Source organism: Camelina sativa, chromosome 5, assembly GCF_030686135.1.
Source record: "Camelina sativa cultivar CO46 ecotype springtype chromosome 5, ASM3068613v1".
Taxonomy (NCBI): domain Eukaryota; kingdom Viridiplantae; phylum Streptophyta; class Magnoliopsida; order Brassicales; family Brassicaceae; genus Camelina; species Camelina sativa.
This window is the reverse complement of record NC_141884.1, coordinates 14,475,421-14,496,994: the sequence shown is the minus strand read 5'-3', so window position 1 is coordinate 14,496,994 and position 21,574 is coordinate 14,475,421. Positions and strand designations below refer to the sequence as shown.

The 21,574-nt window shown below is 37.4% G+C and overlaps 1 non-coding gene across 1 annotated transcript; it reads left to right on the top strand.

Moving 5' to 3' along the window:
* Positions 1-4,316: 4,316 nt before the first annotated feature.
* LOC147943749 (small nucleolar RNA R71) lies at positions 4,317-4,423 on the top strand. The gene has a single exon (XR_015558741.1). It is a non-coding gene; the product is annotated as a small nucleolar RNA R71 (small nucleolar RNA).
* Positions 4,424-21,574: the final 17,151 nt, after the last annotated feature.

Sequence of the window (21,574 nt, the reverse complement as noted above, 5' to 3'; positions counted from 1 at the left end):
AATTGCATTGCTTATTCTTTATTGAAGATATTAGACCATCTTTATTGGTAAGAGACCATTTTGAACTCTTACCATTATTTTAACTATACATTTTGAAAAATTTGGAGATAAAAAGATTATTAAGAGTTCTTAATTTCCCCCCCCCCCCCCCCCCTCTAATGGTGGAATCTCAAATGGGTTCTTAACACAAAATTTGAAAGAAAATTTAGAGTTGCATAAACTTCAAACTTCCATTAATGAATAAATGAAAGATTACAAAAACTCAATTTCTCTTAATAAAAACCATGAACTCTCTAATTACAAAAGAAGATGCAAAACAAAATGAAAGTTTATATCAGGATCTTCATCATATCTTCAGATCCTTCTCTCACCATTAAGTTTCATTATAGCAACCTAACAGAAGCATAAAACAAATAATCGAGCCTCTAGAACATCCTCCTCTTCATTGTCCAGATTCTATGATTACACTTTGCCTTTTACCTGCGCCACAACACAAAAGAGAAGCGTAAGTATTACCATATATACTTAGTGAGGCAATCCTTCCATCTACTAGGCTATAATCACAAGCAATAAGATCTTCTCATGCCACAATCAACTAACAATAAGACAAACCAGTCAATACATAAAGCAAGCAAATCATCAGCCGCTGTTGAAGGTGGGTGTCGACTGACACCTTCCTGGTGTCGTTCGACACTGACACATGGTGAAAGTTGTGTCGATCGATGCAGTCTCCTGATGTCAACCGACACACTCCTTGTGTCGATTGACACCTGCTCGACATCCGAAATCCCTAATTTGCATCCACCGACACCTCCACATGTGATGATTGATGCTCATTAGGTTTCTCGTACCGTTCTCGCATTGGTGTTAACCGACACACTCCTTGTGTCGATCAAAACTCATGCTGAGCATCGCTTCTGTTCGATCAGAAACTCTAAATCTCACCTCCAAACTCCTTTCATGCATCCCAAACATTCTCATGAGAGAATCCGAGCCTCATGAGCCACGAAAAACACATTGAACTCAAAGGAAAACATTGACAAAACACACGAAGTTACAGAAATAGAGATCTTAGCTTAGATAAGCCATGGTCATGCACTCACCTTAGCCAAAAAAAGATATCTCACCAACAATGACGAAAAACACACCACACCACAAGATTCCCTCACGTTCTCAGTCTTAGAACTCCAACCTCCAAGCCAAAACTCACAAGAACAGGGACAAAAACTTTAGGAAAAACCTTCAGGAAACTCTCAGTAACTTTTGGGAATCACTTTCTCTCATTTCCCACACAAAGGAGGTGACAATAGGTTTTCTAAACCTAAAATCGTCGATCTCATACCTTAAATATTATCCCCATACAGAGCCAACTCAAACTGAGAATCCTAAAATTGAACCGAACACCCAACCGCGTACGGTGTCGATCGACACTACCAACTGTGTCGATTGACACCCCTACCAAAATTCCAACTCTTGGTTAACGGGTGTTACAGGGGGATTTCTCGTTGGCTTTATCTAGGGATCTTGGGGTACGATTTTTAATATCTGTGGATCGTATTTGATCTCATTGATCATGTTTTCCTGATTTGTAATATTCTTGGGTATCAACTGTACTATAAAGAGGCTAGGGGAGTAATTTGGATGATACATTTTTACTATAAACAAAAGCAATATTATAAAGCAGCTTCTATTTTTTTTTACTGCTTTCAGGAGGTTTACACGATCGGTTGCTTGAGCACCTGCTCGGGTTGGGGATTGGAAACGTCCACTCAGCGGTTGGGAACGTGAAGCGTCTCCTCCTCCCAGGGAATCACGAGTATCCATGCCGTCACCTCTGATTCTAGCAGCGGTAGAGTTTGATCTGGTCCCCTTATTTTGGTAAGTCTTCATCTTGGGAGCCATTGGTAAGTTCTTGAAAAGAAAGGAAAGCCAAATTCGAGATCAATAGGGTTAGTTCCCGAAGATTGAAGTTAAAGAGTTTTGAGGACTTATCGATTTTGTATTGGGGAAAAGGGGTTTGGTCCTCTTAAATAGAAGGGGCTGCCGCTAGGGTTTCACCGAGAGTAGGCTAGGGTTTTGTGGAATTCAGACTCCACTCGCCACCCGAGTGGGAACAGGCGCGTCGGGTACGGATTCGGGTATAGCTTCGGGTTCCCCAAAATTTCCTTTTTCCTCTTTCTCTTTATATATATATATATATATATATATATATATATATATATATATATATATATATGTAAACTTATAGAAACAATACATTATTGTAAAAATCCAAATTAAACAGGACAAAATAAATAAAAAGAAATTAAAAGAAAATAAGGGATACCTTTGTGACTTCCTCCCAAGTGAGCTTGTTTTAAGTCACTAAGCTTGACTCTTCATGCTCTTCAAGCATGGTTTTTGGGAGGGAGAGGTTTTCGAATCCTCTCCACTGAAACATACTGATTCAACCAATTTTTCTGGTCTTGTCCTGGTTCCAAAGCAAATGTAGTATTAGCTTCTTGGCGATGCTTGATTCCTCTCAGTTTTGTTAGGGTGGAGAAAACCTGACCATCAATGGTTGGTCTTTTAATTCCTTTCTTGATGCCAAATTTCATTTTGATGTGCTCTCCATGCTCAATGCTGATCTGTCCCTTTTTTACATCAATCACTGCTCTTACTATTGCCAAGAATGGTCTTCCTAGGATCAGTGGATCTTCTGGTTCCTTATCCATATCAATGATCATGAAATCTGTAGGAACTTCCACTCTTCCAATCATGAGAGGCAAGTTTTCCAGGATACCAATAGGGTGTCTGATTGTTCTATCAGCTAGAACCAAATACAGGCTACTTGGTTTAAAACTGCTGAAACCCATCTTGTTGGCAACTGAAAGTGGCATGATGCTGACCGAAGCTCCCAAATCGCACAAGTAGTTGTTGAAAATCCGAAGGCCTATTGAACATGGCAAAGTAAAAGACTCGGGATCCTCCAATTTCTCATCAATTCGCAGTTCAGGATCTAAACACACTTCACTCCTCAGAATTGCATTCCCAATCTCTTTAACAGCTTCCTTTACCTCAATCTCCAACTGAGCTGTCTCCTTGATGATTTCCTCTCGAAGTGCGTGTGGTGGCAAGAGTTTAGGAGGTGGGGCCTTTTGTTTGGACATACGCTCTGTAAGCGCCTCTAATTGGATGTCAAGAGCTGCTATGAATCTTTCCTCTAATTCCTCTTCCTCAGCTGCAGGCAGTTGAGGTTGATATGTCATCTGAACATCTACCCGATGGATTATCTGATTACCATCATCAGGTATGTCATCGGGTTCAGCCTCGAGTGGTGTATTGGTTTGCGATTCTCGAACCGGTGCTCGGTCATCAGCTCGATCAGCCTCTTCGGGTGAAGGATCGGGTTCATACTCGGATAAGTAGTACTAGTGCTCATACATACCATAGTGATCCATATCCTCCCCATCTTGAGGTAGTCATCAACATCTTCAAGAAAGATGGCCTGGGCAGTAGCATAGTCTTTTGGGTTCTGAACAGCTTTACCTGGAAGCTGGTTGAGTTTTGGAGGTGGTTGTGTGCCGTGTTGGGCTTTTAGGTATCGCAACTTATTGTTGAGGGAATCATACTTGGCATTCAAATCATTGTACCCAAAATCAATCTTGTTGCTCATCTCCGCAAATCGTTTTGCATTGTCCATTGCAGTCGATGCTTGACTTTGTATCCTCTGCTGAATCAGTCCGCGTAGGTCAGCTTCTTGAGATTGGTTTTGTGGTCCTTGTTGTGGTTGGAATCCAGGTGGTGCAATTGGTTGGTGGTAATTTCCATGATACAGCTGCTTAGGAGCATAGCCTTGATTGTATTTGACAAAAGGCTTCTGCTGGCCTTGGTTGCCTTGGACTGCGGACGGGTAGATTTGGTCTTGAGGATTTGCAACATTCGGGTTACGGTATGAGAGATTTGAGTTTGGTTTGTAGTTGTTGTACCCTTTGTAGTTCACATCCTCTAGCTGAGGATTCTCCCCATCTTGTTGCTGAAACTGGTCTTCCTCGGAGATGGAATGGACATGTTGCTGCTGGTTGAGGAGTTTGTCCAATTAGTCGTTGAGTGCTTTCATGTCGCGCTTGTACTTGGCATCATCGTCTCCAGAAGTTTGTATTGTGCGATCATACTCCTCATTGTAGTGTCCATCAGATTGAGCTAAGTTCTCCACTAGATCCCAACCTTCATCAACATCCTTGTTGAGAAAGTTACCATTACTAGCGGTGTCCAGCAACATCCTTATCTTAGGGACTACACCGCGGTAAAGTGTACTTAGCAATGAAGCATTGCTGAATCCATGATGAGGGCATCTGCTTGTGTATCCCTTAAAACGTTACCAAGCTTCACTGAACGTCTCATTGCTTTTCTGAACAAAGCTGGAGATGTCATTTTGCAGCCTTGCAGTTCTTGAGTTGGAGAAGAATTTGGCAAGGAACGCCTTTTTGCATGCTTCCCAAGTGGTGGACTCCTTGGGAGTGATTTCTCCCTGATGTGTGCTTTGTCACCCAAAGAAAATGGGAAAAGCTGGAGCTTGAATCCATCTTCACTAACTCCATTGATCTTGGTTAGGCTACAGAGCTTATCAAACTCATCTAGATGATTCAATGGGTCCTCCATTGGCAGTCCATGAAACTTGTTACTCTGTAACATCTGGATGAGACTATTCTTGATCTCAAAGTTGTTGTTTTGAACAGCAGGTGGCACAATGCCATGTCTTTGAGTGTGAGTAGATGGAGCATTTCCTGCTCCTATGTTGGTCATCTCTTGAGGAGCTGGTGGACCATTCTGATTATTCATGACCTCCTCAATTGTTGTTGGTTGCGGTTGTGATACTTTTTGTTGATGGAGTAACCTTGGTCTGTCGATGTTGTCGATGAAAGGACTCAAGTGTTGGCTACCCTTTGATCGGGTTTGCATGAACAATTAGTTAACCGAGTGAGTACACGAAGGTCTGCTCGATCTAGGTGATCGAGTGATGGGTCAGGTGGGTACTCGGGTTGTTCCTAAAATGAAAACAAACAAACACAAAAGTAAAAAAGTCAGTTCCGAACCAAAGTATAGAAAAGAACTTGATCTAGCAAATGCTGAAATCTTAAACGTAGCAACCAAAATTCAACCAAATGACAATAGAGCCAAATTGATAACAGGATTTTCACCCAGGGTATCAATTCCCTATTTGTTGTAGTACAAAGAATTATCAATCCGAATGGTTGTTATGCTAGCAGATAAGATATTACCAGAAACAAGCAAGTCAAGCCAAACAATAATTGGGGGTTTATCTAACAATCCTAAAGTAAGGAAAGGTAAATAAAAGAGCAAGAACCACACGACCTAATCACTCGATGCAAACATTCGAGTACCGGATCGAGTGGGTGATCGGATGAAAGAAATAATCAAGAACACAAAGATGAACAGCTCGAAGGTATACACGAAGCAGGTGATCGAGTACTAGTTCGGGTAAGGAGTCGAGTTACAGATAAAAGTTAAACAATCAAGATGAAAAAGCTCCTAAGGATGGAGTAATTGACTCATAAGTGTTCCTGACCAATGTGGGATGTCCTACATGCCTCAAGCAAATATTCCCTAGACAATAAATCTGTTAAATCTTGCTAAAATACTCTCGTGATAGAAACAATCAACCTTGGTCTCTCCCCTACCCAACTATCGTTGGAGAAGCATGACCAAGCAGGCATTACAAACCGATTCATTATTGTCAATAAACTCCTTACACATCTAATCTCTTAGGCTAAGTGAGTAAATCTCTAGCATTGATTGATTCAAGCATTTCAATAACATCTCTCGATGGCAAAACACCCTAGATCTAGTCTCAACCTCTTGGTCTGAAAATAGCATTAAGAACACAAATCTAGAAAGAAATTTATATAAAGTAAACATTCAAGCTAAGACATCCTAACCGATCAAGAACACCTATTTGTCTATCCCATCCCTAGAAACTTTATTTCACTACTCGGATCTCATGGTAGACAGCAAAAAAACCCAAATCAATGAAAATTGCATTGTATTGAAAATAAGATAAAAGAAGTAGAGTACAGAATCGAAAGCTAGAAAGAATAGCAAAAGAAACAAAAACGAATCCTAACAAAGTGGAAAAAATGCTTGAGTCGCTCAATCTCTCTCTCAGAAGCTCTCACTCTCTGTTCTGTGTGTCTGCGGCGTGCTAGGGCGAGAGGAAGAAGAAGCGCATTTATATATGGAAACCCTTTTAACCTAGCTGCTCAGTCCTGCCCGAGGGTCTGCTCGATGCAGTGCACAAGGATAAGGTCGGGTAGTTCCTCGAATAGGTCTTCGGGTTGTTCTTCCTGCTCTTAGATCCTCTTTGATCGGGTAGAGGTTCAGACTGTTCTTCTTGCACAATAGCTCCTTTGGGTACATGATCGGGTTTGACCTTATTTTCCCCCATTTTAGGCTCTAAAGCACCTGTTTTCATCCAAAATGCACAAATGCAAGAATGCAGCACCCTAAATGGCCTAAATGCAAATTCCTACAGTCCAGGACCTAAAAATGCTAAGGTTAGGGTATATAGAATGCAGAATATGGACAAAAAAAGGTGTCTAAAATATGTAAATAGAGAGTTATCAGTCTCAAGCCGCTTTGTTTTGAAACAGATATTGAGTTCTTCAATGGGGAGGTGACAATTGTTAAGCTTCATTATGAGTGGTTATATGGTTGGTGCAAACGCTTCTTTAGATTATGTCATGATAAGACGGTATGTCCACTGTCTATGGGTGTGTCTAATGGTGGAGCTCGAGTTAATTCCGAGGATGATTTCGTGAAGGGTTAGATTATGAGTTATAAGGGGGGTTTTCTAGCAGACTCGAGAAAGGGAGCTGGTTATATTGGGTCCAACAAGGGTGGTCAAAAAGAGTTAAATTATGGAGGTTCCAAATCCAAGGTAAAGCACCTTTCAAGCACCTTGTCTCAGAATAAGGGGGTGCCTAGTTTGGGGCATCAACACGATTATCGGGGAAGAAAAAGTGTTGCTTGGGGTCAGGCAAGGCAGCATTCTAATATTGTTCTAGCTTTGGTTCATGAGGAGGTAAAGGCGCCAGTGGTGGACCATAGGAATCAGAAGATTGTCAAGAAAGCTTTATTTCAGGATGCGAGTGTTGAGGGGGTTTCTATGGCGTCTCCTCTAGGTGAAGTTGATTCTGCTAACAAGGGACATATTATGGATAGCTCTCAGGGGTCAGTTGGGGGGGGGGGGGGGAATCAGTTGGAGTCCGGTACAAATTACTTTTACTCGATTGGATGATGAGAAGCTATCTACAACCCAGGCTGTAATGCAGGATGAAGAACATAGGCTGTTTTTGAGGAGCAGGTTGTTGATCCTGTTGTAGTGGTACAGACAATACGGATTTGACTGGGGTTCTGTTGATGGATAATGTTTCACAGCGTGGTGGTGTAGATCTTTTGGCTGCTATAAGGGGTGTTATAGACCCAATGGGAATAGAAAAGGTAGTGGGAGGTGTAGCTGGAGAGGAAGTTGATATGGAGATTGCTAGTTCCTCTTTAGGGATCGGTTGTGTGGAGGCAGATCAGTCTCAGAAGGCTCTTGAAGCTTCAGAGGAGGAAATGGGCTGTGAGGATGGCGATTCTATAGATGTAAGCACGGAGGGCTCCAATAAGGTTGCTATTGGTGAGAAAGGTTGAAATGGGAGATGCCCATTGCTTTAAGGGATCTATGCAGAGAAACATAATGCTCAAATGCTTTTGTCTCCATGGAAACGACCTACTCCTCATGGTCCGGTTAGTGGTAAGAGCGGAATTGTTTCGAAGACCCAGGAAGCGGTGAAGGGAGGTATTGGTGGGACAAAGCAACCAAAAATAAAGCCTGTTAAATGAATATTCTAAGGTGGAACTGTCAAGGTCTTGGTAATAAGGCTTATATTGGTCACCTTAGAGATCTCTGGACTAAACATAGCCCAAAGTTTTTATTTTTTATGGAAACAAAGAAACTTTTTACTTTTTTGGAAAACTTTGTAGGCCATTTTGACTATAATAATTTAAAACAGTAAAATATGTTGGTTGTAGTGGTGGCTTGGCTCTCTTTTATAATAAAAATGTTTCAAGTTTCAATTTTAATGGAGTCTAATCTTTTAATTGAAGCGGTTTATAAGGGGTGTGTTATCCATTTAATATTTGTATATGGTGATCCTGTTCCTAAAAATTGGGATTTAGTTTGGGAACGCTTGTTAAGGATTGGCTCTTCTCGGTCAACTCTTTGGTTTGGGATTGGTAGGTATTTGATTGAGGATCTAAAATGGCAATTGCCGGTGGCTCTAGCAGATGATGCAACACCTCCGAATGTTATCTCAGATTTAAATGCCCACTTGTGGAAGGCCTACCAGGATGAAGAAATATATTGGTACTAGAAAAGTCGTAATCGTTTGATGCGGGTGGGGGACAAGATTTCCAAATATTACCATGCCCAAACTAAGCAGAGACGGGCCCGCAATCAGATTACATGTCTTTATAACAAGCATGATATTTGGTTTACGAAAGATGCTGATATTTGTGATACGATGGTTTCGTATTTCGAAGAGTTGGTTTCTTCGATTAATTCGGGTAATTTTGAGGAATCTTTATGGGAGGTCAAAACGGTCATTACAGACGTGGTGAATGAACGGTTAATGGTCTCTGCCACGGAGGCTGAGGTGAAGAGGGCTTTATTTATTATGCATCCGGATAAAGCTCCTGGCCCGGATGGGATGACAACTTTGTTTTTTCAGAAGACATAGAGGGTGGTTAAGGATGATCGTGTGTCTTTGGTCAATCAGTTTTTCGTATAAGGTGTTTTTGAAAAGGGATTAAATCAAACGTATATCTGCCTAATTCCTAAGGTGGTTAAGCTGATCTGGATGGCGGAGTGGCAGCCTATTAATTTGTGCAATGTAGGATATAAGGTTCTTTCAAAAGTTTGATGTCAACGGCATAATAAGGTCTTACATGGCCTCATTTCGGAGACTCAATCAGCATTTTTTCTTGAATGGTTGATTTTGGATAATATACTGATCGCTCAGGAGATGTTTCATGGGTAACGGACTAATCAGTCATGTAAAGGGAAATTAACGGCGATTAAGACATACATGAACAAGGCGTATGATAGGGTTGACTGGGGTTTTGTTAAGGCGTTGTTACGGAAGATGGGGTTTGTGGAGTTGTGGATTTCATGGATTATGTTTTGTGTTTCTTTGGTTGAGTATAAGGTTCTTCTCAATGGACAACCATGGATTGATCGTCCCGGAGAGGGGTTTACGGTAGGAGGATCCACTTTCTCCTTATTTGTTTATTCTATGTATGAAGGTTTTGATTGCTAATATTAGGAAGGCACAGGTTGATCAGCGGATAACCGGGATTAAGGTGACGAATAAGTGTCTGCCAATTACACATTTGCTGTTTGCGGATGATAGCTTAATTTTTTGTAAGGTAGAGAAGGATCAATGTGGAGCCATTTTGGATATTTTAAAGTAGTATGAGGCTGTTTTGGGGAAGAAAATAAATTTCACAAAATTTTATATTCAGTTTGGTCATAAAGTTGATGAGATGGCAAAGACAAAGATGCAAGAGGTACTTGGGATAACCAATCTATGTGGTATGGGATCATATTTAGGTCTCCCTGAGAGTTTGGGTGGGTCGAATTGAAGGTTTTCACTTTTGTTAGGGAAAGACTTCAGAGTCGGACAACTGGGTGGTTGGCAAAATTGCTCTAGAAAGGGAGAAAGGAAGTGATGATTAAGTCAGTTGCGGTTGTTGTCTCGACGTTTGTGATTTCTTGTTTTCGACTATCAAAAGCAATAACATCCAAACTTACTAGGCTACTAGCAAACATTTGGTGAAGTTCTCGAATTCGACTCCTATAGAACCGATACGGTCTTATTCTCTCTCCTATGGGTGGAAAAGTATTGTTTCCGCTAGATCTCTGGTAAACAAAGGGCTTATTAAACGGGTTGGGTCTAGGGAATCCATTTCTATATAGATGAATCCCTGGATTCCGGCACAAAACTCGAGACCACCTTTAAGTAAAGGTCCTTTTAAGGACCCCTCTCTCCACTTGACTCATTTAAATGATCGTAAAACGAATACTTTGGCATATGGATCCGCTCAATAAACATTTTGATCCGGTAGTTGTCCGAAGGCAGATTCTTTAGGGTGGCACTTTACAAAAACTGAAAAGTATACGGTAAAGTATGGATATGATACGGAACACATGGTTGGCCCAAGAACTTTCCAGGCTCTTGGGTCTGGTCCCGCAATTACTTCTCTTCTTGCTAGTGTTTGGAGTGTTTATCGTCCACCAAAACTTAAGCACTTTATGTGGTAAGTTTTGTCAGGCTGCATTTCGGTTTTGGTTAATTTGCGGCAGCGGGGAATTGATTGTGATTCAGGGTTTAAATAGTCTCATTTTTGTTTACCTTCTTTGTAACACTAACTGTGTCTCTATCAAATTCTTTCCGGCATCTTCCAGGTGAAGGATTTCAGTACGGGGTTTCACTTCTTCAAGGCAAAACTAGAGATAGAGATGAACTCTATGAGTTGCCATTCTCGCCGCATCAAGTGACTGCTTTGTTTACGTCTACGAGTCCAACAGCTTATGTTTCGAAGTGGCAGTCTCGGCTAGGCCATCCTTCTCCTTCAATCTTAAACTCTATGCTTTATGCTTTTTCATTTCCAGTTTCGGGTTCAACCCGTAAACAGTTGATCATGTTCTGACTGTCATCTTAATAAAAGTCATAAAATCTCATTTTCACAAAACACCATACTCTCAACTCGTTCTCCTGAATATCTTTACTCTGATGTGTGGAAATCTCCTGTCCTTTCTATATTGACAATTACAAATATTATCTTCTAATAATTGATCACTTCACTCACGGATGAAGCACATTGCGGTTGACTATCATTTCACAACTAATCAGATACAATCGGGTATGTTGTGTGTTTCTCACGTCTCCTCCAAAAGATCAGTTGGTTGATGCTCTCACTAAGCCTCTTTCACGCCCACAGTTTCAAAATGCAAGGTCCAAGATTGGTGTAACTCAAGTTTCTCCATCTTGAGGAGGTATAAAAAGGATGAAATTGTATCTTATATAATATGAGAAGGTTTTTCTCAACTTTTGCTAAGGAGATGACACTTGGCTTACTATATTTCTCACACCTGTATTTTTTTGGTTTGGACCTAATTAACTAAATTCATTTGTAGTTTGGACCTGATTAATTAACTACAGGCCCATAAAACCAAAAAAAAACAAACCATCAATATTTCCTTCCTCCCTTCTTCAATCAGAAACATATGCAGCCTCCAAAAATCTAGAACTACCATATATCAGTATGTGGTTGATTTCATCTCGGAACTATACCAACATCAAATTAAATTTATGGGTTTCGAATTCGTGGGTTTAATTTATGTGTTTGAATCTTGATTTTCACGGGTACAAGCAGAATCAAATTTAAGTAAGATGGTGGGATGATATTATTTAAGGGTCTGACTGGTTCAAACGCAGTGTTTGCAGTTGCGGTTGCGGGAGATTGCAGAAGCGGGTGGTTGCGGTTTCAAGCGTTATTTAGCTTTTTGAATGACTGTTTAGCGTTTTAAAATTGGTGCGTTTGCAGAAGTTTTACGACTGGTTGACCAGCGGCTGCAATAGCGGTTAAAATGTAATAAATGTAATGTATAATTATATAAATGTTTAAAAACACCCAAAAAATTATTAAACTTGATTTATAATTAAAGTTCATTAAAAAATACTAAAATAATTATTCAAAAAACAAATAAATTTCATATTGAAATACTTATTACTTTATGCATTTGGATTTTTACCAAAAATTTAATCAAGTAATTTGTTAATGACAAAACATATGTTTTAGATTGTAGATCTTCTTTCTTAAATCTCACACACTCAATACGTTTTGTGGGGCAGTAGTTGCATCGGTAGGATTGATCAAACGAGAGTTAAGAAGGGTCGCTGGTGATTTTTTTTATACTTTTCACAAATAATCTTATTTTCTTAAATTTCTGATGAAATGTTATATTGTTTAGATTTTTTTGAACTTACATGCGATGTGCCATTAAATTTACATCAAGTTTTACATCAAGCCTTTGTAAAAGACAGACTGTTGATCGAGAATGTGTTGCTTGCAACGGAGCTGGTTAAGGACTATCATAAAGACTCAATTTCTGCAAGATGTGCTATCAAGATTGATATATCCAAAGCATTTGACTCAGTCCAATGGCCTTTCCTTCTGACCACCCTCTCAGCATTGGGTTTCCCTTCTAGATTTATACACTGGATACGACTTTGCATCACTACTGCTTCTTTCTCCGTTCAGGTCAATGGGGAATTAGCGGGCTACTTGCAGAGTTCTAGGGGTTTATGGCAGGGCTGCTCGCTCTCGCCTTACCTCTTTGTTATTTGTATGGAGGTCCTTTCAAAGATGTTGGACAAGGCTGCTGGTGCTGGACAATTCGGTTACCATCCTCGATGTAAGGACTTGGGGTTAACACATTTAAGTTTTGCTGATGATCTTATGGTCTTATCAGACGGCAAAGTACGTTCTATTGCTGGTATTGTGGAGGTGTTTGATCAGTTCTCCAAAAATTCAGGTTTGCATATTAGTATGGAAAAATCAACTATGTATTTTGCGGGCCTTTCAGACTCAACTAGTCAAGCTATGGCTGCTCAGTTTAGTTTTGCAGTTGGTCAATTACCTGTAAGATATTTGGGGTTGCCCTTGGTCACTAGATGTTTAACATTGGCGGATTGCTCTCCATTGCTGGAGCAGATCAAGAAACGTATCAGCTCTTGGACTGCATGGTACCTCTCATTTGTTGGACGTTTCAATCTTATCAGTTCAATTATTTGGGGCATATGCACTTTCTGGTTAGGTGCATTTCGTCTCCCTCGAGAGTGTATACGGGAAATTGACAAGCTCTGCTCAGCTTTTCTTTGGTCCGGTGTAGAGATGAGTCCACACAAAGCAAAAATATCTTGAGATGTAGTCTGTAAGCCAAAAGTGGAGGGGGGTCTAGGTCTCTGGAGTCTGAAAACTGCAAATGATGTTTGTTGCCTGAAGTTGATCTGGCGTATAGTTTCTCAAGGGTACTCTGTTTGGGTCAAATGGCTTCACAAATATCTGCTTAAAGGGACATCCTTTTGGTCCTGCAAGGAGACTGTTCTAGGATCATGGATATGGCAGAAAATACTAAAGTATAGAGAATTGGCGGCTTCTTTTTGTAAGGTGGAAGTTGGGAATGGTAACCTCTGTTCATTCTGGTATGATAATTGGTCACACTTAGACGGCTGATTAATATTACAGGTGACAGAGGTATTATCGATCTCGGCATACGTAGGCATGCGACCCTTGCTGAAGCTTGGTCTTCCCGTCAGAGGCATCGACACCGGCAACCTTATTTGAACTTGATAGAAGATGCTCTACATTCCCAGTATCAGTCCCGCACAGAACAGTCGGATCTTGTCTTGTGGTGAGGGAAGCTTGATGTTTATAGACCGCAATTCTCTACTACAGACACTTGGAATCACATTCGTCCTTCTTCTAGCCATGTACCGTGGCACAAAAGCGTCTGGTTCACACATGCGATCCCTAAATATGCATTCTGCTTATGGTTGGCGATTCAAGACCGATTATCCACGGGTGATAAGATGATAAGGTGGAACAGGGGAAATTCAGGGACATGTGTTCTGTGTACGTGCAGTTTGGAGACTAGGGATCACTTGTTTTTCTCTTGCAGCTATTCTTCTGGAGTGTGGGTAGCTATTGCTCAACGCGTATTCAAGGATCAATATTCAACAGACTGGCAAACAATTCTTCACCTCACTTCAGGAAATCAGCAAAATAGACTTCAAGGCTACCTCATCCGATATACTTTTCAGATTGTTGTTCATTCTCTGTGGTGGGAACGCAACAGAAGACGACATGGAGAATCCTCTACAACTCCAGGCCAGCTAGTTAAGCGCATAGAACAACAGATTCGAAATCAACTCTTGGCTCTTCAGCAGATGGGTGACCGGTGGTACGACGAGGCTTTGCTACTATGGTTGAGCACTAGGCGGTGATTAGTGACTCTATTTTCTTTTTTTGTATCAAAACCTTTAGCTTCTGTAATCAAATCTACGATGCACTAGTTGTACCAACGTTATTTTTTCTTTGAATCTAATTTAACATTATATTCAAAAAAAAAAAAAAAATCTTATTTTCTTCTAATTGTTTATTTTTTAATATTCTCAATCTTATCCGTACTTCATTTTCTACCATCCTTAATGAATAAAATAGTTAGGTAAAAGATATATTAAAAAATATTTCATTATCATTGATTTGTTTCATGTTCAAAAAAAAAAATTTTCAACCGCAATCGCCCGCAACAGCAAACGCTTGCGGGAACCAGCTTTTGAAATTCAGTGGTTTGAAGGGGTTGGAAGTGATTTGGAGCGATTGAGAGCGATTTGTGTGATTGGTACCAATCGCTAGCAACCGCTACCACCCGCATTGCGGGAGATAGCGAAAGAACCAGTCAACACCTAAGTCTATTACTTTAACTTTTAAAATATTTATATAAAATTAAAATTTTGAACTTACTTCTGAAAAAATTACGTAAGATTGTGAGATGGTTTTGACCTAATTCTATAATTATTTTGTTTGATTCACACTTATTATTTCAAACGTTATGATATTTTTGAATTACATAAAATTTATAAGTTTTCATATTAGACATTTCAGGATAAATTATGAACACAATCATTTATGTTTTGATTTGGAATTATACCATGATTTTATGCACTGCCTTATATCTATCCATTATTTTCCTCAGTTTTCATTTTTGTTTATATTACTTCTCATTTTTAACTTATTATTTTGAAACACTTGCGAATTTATGATCATTAATATTTGATCTCAATTCATTCTCTCTCTTAAAGGCTCAAACATTCTATAAAGTTTGGTTTTCTAAAAACAACCTATCACCATACAAACACATCTTCTTTCAGACTATTGTGAAAAGAAAAAAATTTGGTCACACATTATTGTGAAAACTAAAACACTAAATTTCTATTATATCCTCGATTCAATCTCCAACAAACAACAAAACACTGGTAACAATAGTATCGTTGTTTGGATCATCCGTTTTTGGGAAGTTCCTAACTTTAGAAGAAATATTATCTTACTAAGTCTTGAATTTTTTTTTCCAAAAATGCAAATTATCTTTACTATTGTTCATCTTTTGATGATTTATGCAATCATTTTTAAACATATATAAAAGAAAATAAATAATTGCATGTGTATTTGATTTCAAAAGAATTTTAATATATAATGATAAAATTAAAATAGATAATGATTGGATTAAGTTTTAAAAAATGACACATACGACAGATTCTTAGAGTAAGAGTTGTCGAAAGAAACCGTACTATATTATATCATCTAATAATAAAGTAAGGTTTTCTTTTGGCAAGCTCCAAAAGGTTGTCATTTGATGCTCTCTTCTTTCACAAACGTCATTTTGTTTCTTTAAATTTTTAGTGTAACAAATTTATTCAATTGAATTTACATAATTAAAATTTCTCTTAACAAATAATTTGATAATTAAATAGTTTAAGGATATAAGATTATAATATATATATATATATATATATATATATATATGGGTTGTATAGGATAATGTCAAGTAATAAATGGTTGTATTATTTCCACACCTTAATATAAATAATTCACATGATCTCGATATTACATTATTTATTTCTTTTTCAATCTATTTAAAATAAACTAAAGTATATTTTAATAAAAAAAATTTCTAAATAACTAAATGAGAATTGAATATATTTAAACAACAGACAATTTAGTTATAAATTCACAATAAAGTATTTTATAAACCTGACACATTTTTATTCACTTTTCTATTCACATCTTATCTAACCCATATTTTGTATCAACTCTCATTTTTGTAAATTTCATAGTATTTATAGTAATGCAGTCAATAATTAATAATAACATTTAGAAATATTACATATATAAGAAAATATATTAATATGTAATGATTGCATATCTATAACTTTCACATAGTTTATTTGACTCCTATAACAATGAAATACTCCTTCCGTTTTGATTTAGTTGTCGTTTTAAATAGTTTTCAATGAAAATGTATGGTGATTCCAGTTTTATCCCTGCTGTTTTAACGTTTTGACTAATGAAAATTGATATAAAGATTAGTGTATTTATTATCCAATTAAATAATAACTACTAGTAAGTTATATGTAAGGGGTTTTAATGTAATAAGCTAACTCTAGGGCATTCCTTATCATCTGTATATATATGTGTAATCACTTGATTAATAAGATTTACTCATTTCCCATACGTATCATGTGTTAGATTGTGGGCTTCCAACTCAAAACCAATTGGCGATGAGTGGAGAGGCCCATATCTTATATATACCACTTAAGATACTACTCAACTTCCAATGTGAGATATTGTATCCCTAATATCAGGAGGATTGATAATGGATTCATATCTCTCGTTGGAGCCAAGATATATAAAATTTTCATGATCCCACACTATCGTAAATTTCATTGATGTTGTGGGCATTTCCAAATATGCATGGTTCAACCAGAACTTGTGATCCTTTTAGTCTGTCTCTCAAGTGTAAGTTTCTCACAGAGAATAGATCAAACCTAGAACAAAATACTACAAGATGCACAATCTTGATCATTAGCATGAAGACAAAAAATTATCCAAGTTTTGAGCTTTACAACAACGCTGACCTCTCGCAAATTGGTGTCTATAGATGTTTCTAGGCTGACCATGTGATCACCATGAATGACCTAGGCAATATGCAACACCGCAACAGGAAGGTGATGCTATGACCATACACTGTAGCCAACAATTGTAACAAGCTAAGGGCATGACATCCTCAAGTTCTAGTGATAAGCAACTCTCCGCACCAGCGGGAATAAATACATTCTTTACTTCTGGTATAAGTCTTATCTTTGTGGTTGAACATATTAGGGATAAAATATCCCACATTGGAAGTTGAGTAGGATCTTAAATAGTATATATAAGATATGGGCCTCTCCACTCATTACCAATTGGCTTTGAGTTGGAAGCCCACAGTCTAACATGGTATCAGAGCCCGGTCTGTACATACTCAATCCAATCCACAATCGGCCCAGCCCAATAGTTGGCCCGCTGATTCATGCTCGAACATACCGAGATTGATGCCTACAGAAGCCATCATCTCGAGGGGGCGTATTAGGGATAAAATATCCCACATTGGAAGTTGAGTAGGATCTTAAATAGTATATATAAGATATGGGCCTCTCCATTCATTGTCAATTGGTTTTGAGTTGGAAGTTCATAGTCTAACAGAACATAGGATGCAAGACCAAATTTATATCATTGCTTTACAATTTTGTATGATATGACCTCCAAAATTTGTTTAGAAGATACACAACATTTGAATGCGATAAAAAAAACATACAACCCCAAATTCAACACACATCATGATATCACCGCAAAAAACCACAAAACTTGAGAAGAAGCAAGAACTAGACTTTTTCTTCTTCTTATTAAGATTAAAAATTTTAAAAATATTAAAAAAAAAATCAAGGTAACTATTAATAAATTGCAATTTTCACAAATTCATACTTATTAAGTTCTTACATTAGTCATTCATTTTGTTTCCCAACACATAATTTAATTTCAAAGTTCATTTTGTGTCATTTTTTTCAGGTAACTAAAACTGTTATAGGGATTGACTTCGAGTACTCTGAGATAGAGAATGAGTTAAATATAAGTGACAGAGCCTTTGAGAGAATGTCTAGTCTCCAATTCGTAAGAGTCTCCCCCAGATCATACATACCACAAAGTCCGAACTATCTACCTCGAAAAGTTAGATTACTGCATTGGGAATTTTTTCCGATGTCATGTTTTCCTTCTGGTTTTAATCCGGAGTTTCTCGTCGAACTAATCATGCCTTGCAGCGAGCTCGAGAAATTATGGGACGGAATTAAAGTAAGTAACTTTTTTATTTATTTTAATAAAGTTTTGTAAATAAAAATACCTGATGACTTTAGTTTTAGTGTTTGGACTTTCCGTAACACAACAAAGAGTTATAGTGAATTTTTACAAAGAAATCTTGCGCTTAAAGGAAGTTTATTGGTACATTGATTTTAATGGATTTAGAAATCTTATTATAGAAATCTTATTATAATTAGATCACTGACCTATTTTTCTTTTGGAAATCAAGTGTTATTCATTCATTGATTTCTAAATTGTATTTGAGTCATATGTTATTTATTTAGTGGTTCATTAATTTGTAAAATCATGTGTTATTCGTTTAACAGTTCATTAATTCATAAATTTAGTCAAAATCTTGAATGATGGATTTAAAATATAATGTGAATTTCTATTGGATCATCAACAGTGGAAATCAATAACTAAATAAATCACTAAATGAATAACACATGATTTAATTAGAATTTAGAAATTAATGAATGAACTAGGAGATATCCCGTGCTTTAAGCACGGTTCAATATTTAAAAAAATTATAATATAATAATAAAAATTATTGCTATATTTCTTTAAGAAAATATTTTGTTTGAGATAATATTTATTTTTAATTACTATATAAATCTATATATCATAATTTGAAATCTTAATAAAATCTTCGAAATCTAGTTATGAAAAATCATTTTATTGTCTACTTGGATATAAATCTTAGTTTTTAAAATTCTGATTGGTTTATATTTTTTTAAAAAAAATATTTAGTAATTTTCGTCCATAATTTTATTAGAAATATATATTTTTAATTAATAATTATCTGTATTTTTTAAAAATCTTAGCTGTTAATTTTTTTTTTTCAAATACAAATTTGTTTTGATTTGAATAGATTTTTTTCAAATACAAATTTTCTAATGGCAATTGAATGTAATTTTTACACATTTTAAGGTTAGTTTTATATTTGTACTTCTTAATTAATATAGTAGGATAATACATTCGGAAAATTTGTAAAATCAAGGATTCAAATTTATTTTGTATATAGAGTTTGCGTTTCCTATTATTTTCTAACAAAAGACAAGAGTGATAGTAGTTTTTCTTTGACAAGTGTACTATGAAAATTTATGTCTTTCTTGTGTTGTATTCTTTGTACAGACAATTAGAAATATCAAGTGGGTGAATTTGAATGCTTCCAAAAATCTAAAGGAGCTTCCTAACCTTTCAACTGCCACTAATCTCCGAGAACTGGACCATATTGGCTGCTCAAGCCTAGTGGAGCTCCCCTCTTCTATTGGTAATGCCATTACTCTATGGAGATTGGATCTAAAATTCTGCTCAAATCTTGTGGAGCTCCCACCATCGATTGGGAATGCTATTAATCTCAAGAAATTGGGTCTCACTAATTGCTTGATTCTTATGAAGCTCCCATCTTCTATTGGGAATGCTATTAGTTGATATATCATGGTTTTTATGGTTTTTAACCATGATATAAGGAGTCTTTTGATTTGTTTTCTAGGATGTTTTTGAGTCTTTACAGGTTTTCTAGGATTTTAGCATGGATGGAGCAAAGTGGAGCAGTTTGGATCATTATGGAGCAATAATCTGGAGGAAATGAAGTTGGATTCGAATCATAGAGTGATGGTGTCGACCGACACCACCTTGGTGTCGGTCGACACCCCTGTCTGCCGACTCAAGACCCAAGTTTTGGAAGATTTACAAAAGTTTCCCAAAGTTTTCTATAATTGCAACACAAGTCCCTAACGTGTTTTGGACATATAAATAGTATTTTTAGGTTTTGAAAACCCTGAAGTTATTTTTCTAGCAAGTTTTATTTTTCTGCAACCCTGTGAGATTTTGAGAGAGAGAGATCTGCTTTGTAGAGAAGAATTCTTGAACTCCCTCTTTACTCTTTTAATTTCAATTGCATGTTATTCAGAATTATGTTTTGTTTTTCATTGAACATGTCTGAGTAGTTTGTTTGTTAGGTTCAGGGTTTTTTACAGGGTTTTTATGAATTATTAGATCTGTTTATTTAGGATTCATTATCTTTCTAGATCTTCATCTTAGGCTGTTCTTCATATTAATCCTTGATTGACCATCTAGAATTAATAACTTAGGAAAATAAATTGATATGAGAATACAATTGATTTTCCTGATAAAACCTTTTGATGAGCAAAATTATTTCTTGCAAAGAGATTTGATTTAATAATTTTGTGAACAATCTAAACCTTTTTTTAAAGCTGATTTATTACCTAGAATTTTGCAAAGAGATATGGATTTTCTGGTTTTAAATTTAGATAATATTTGCAGTGAGAACTGATTTATTTTACAGAAGTGTTTAGAGTTCTAGATCTGTTCTTAATTGTTTGAATCCTAATTTATTTTATTGATTTAATATTTCATAATTACCTGAGAAATTCCCTAGGCCTAACCTTTTGATCCATTGAATTTTCACACGCTTTTATTTAATATTTTGCATTGTTATTTCTTTATTTAAATTAATCTGTTTAGCGTAATAACAAAACTCTATAATCCATTGTGTTTGATCTTGAGTCTTTGTGGATTCGACCCCTAAGTACTACATCGATCTCTTGTTTGAGAGAGTAGCTCTAGGGATTAATTAAGCATATCAAATTTTGGCGCCGTTGCTGGGGACTCTTTGATCTACCATTAGATTTGTGGTTTTAATTTCGTCTAAATTTTTCTTTTTATTTTCTACCTACACGTTTTGGTTTTTTTTCACTTTGGTGTTTCAGGGGCATGCCTCCTAGACCTCACACAAGGAGCAACAAGACTGGTCCTACTGTGAATCTTTCAAACCAAGAGTTGGGAAAACTTGAGCATGAGAATAGAAAAGCAGCCAAATCTTTGAAGATGGTTAACAAATCATTCTGATGCGTGATGAGGATGGTGCTTTGAGGGATCAAGAGGCCACTTGCACAATGAGGAGGGCCAAAAGCTTGATGCAGAAGGCAATGTGATTGCTGAACCTGTTGTCAACGAGTAGGCTGTCATCAACCAGCAAGCTGTTGTCATTGATGAGCCGAATCTTGGTGTCGATAGACACCAACAAGAGGGTATCGATCGACACCCACCTGCAGCAGACATACGTGGAGCTGCCAACCACGTCCAGAACCCAGTTCGAAGACAGGATCAAAACGGGGATCTGATTAGGACCATTGCTGACTACAACCAGGCTGATCTTGTGTATGAGAACCGGTCTGCTATTGTTCCTCCTCCATTCCAGAGGAATGATTTTGGGTTGAATCCTGCTTACTTTCAACTAGTTGGGCAGAGAAAGGAGCCCAATGAGAAGCCTTTGGACCACATTGAGCATTTTGAGGATCTAGTGACTAGTATCAAGGCTAATGGGGTGACTGAGGATTACATCTTTTGCAAACTCTTCCCTTACTCACTTGCAGGAGAGGCATCTCAGTGGTTGAAACAGTTGCCAGCTGGATCATTGACAAATTGGCGTGATGTCAAGGTGGCCTTCCTCAACTACTTCTATGATGATGCAATGTCAGATGAGTTG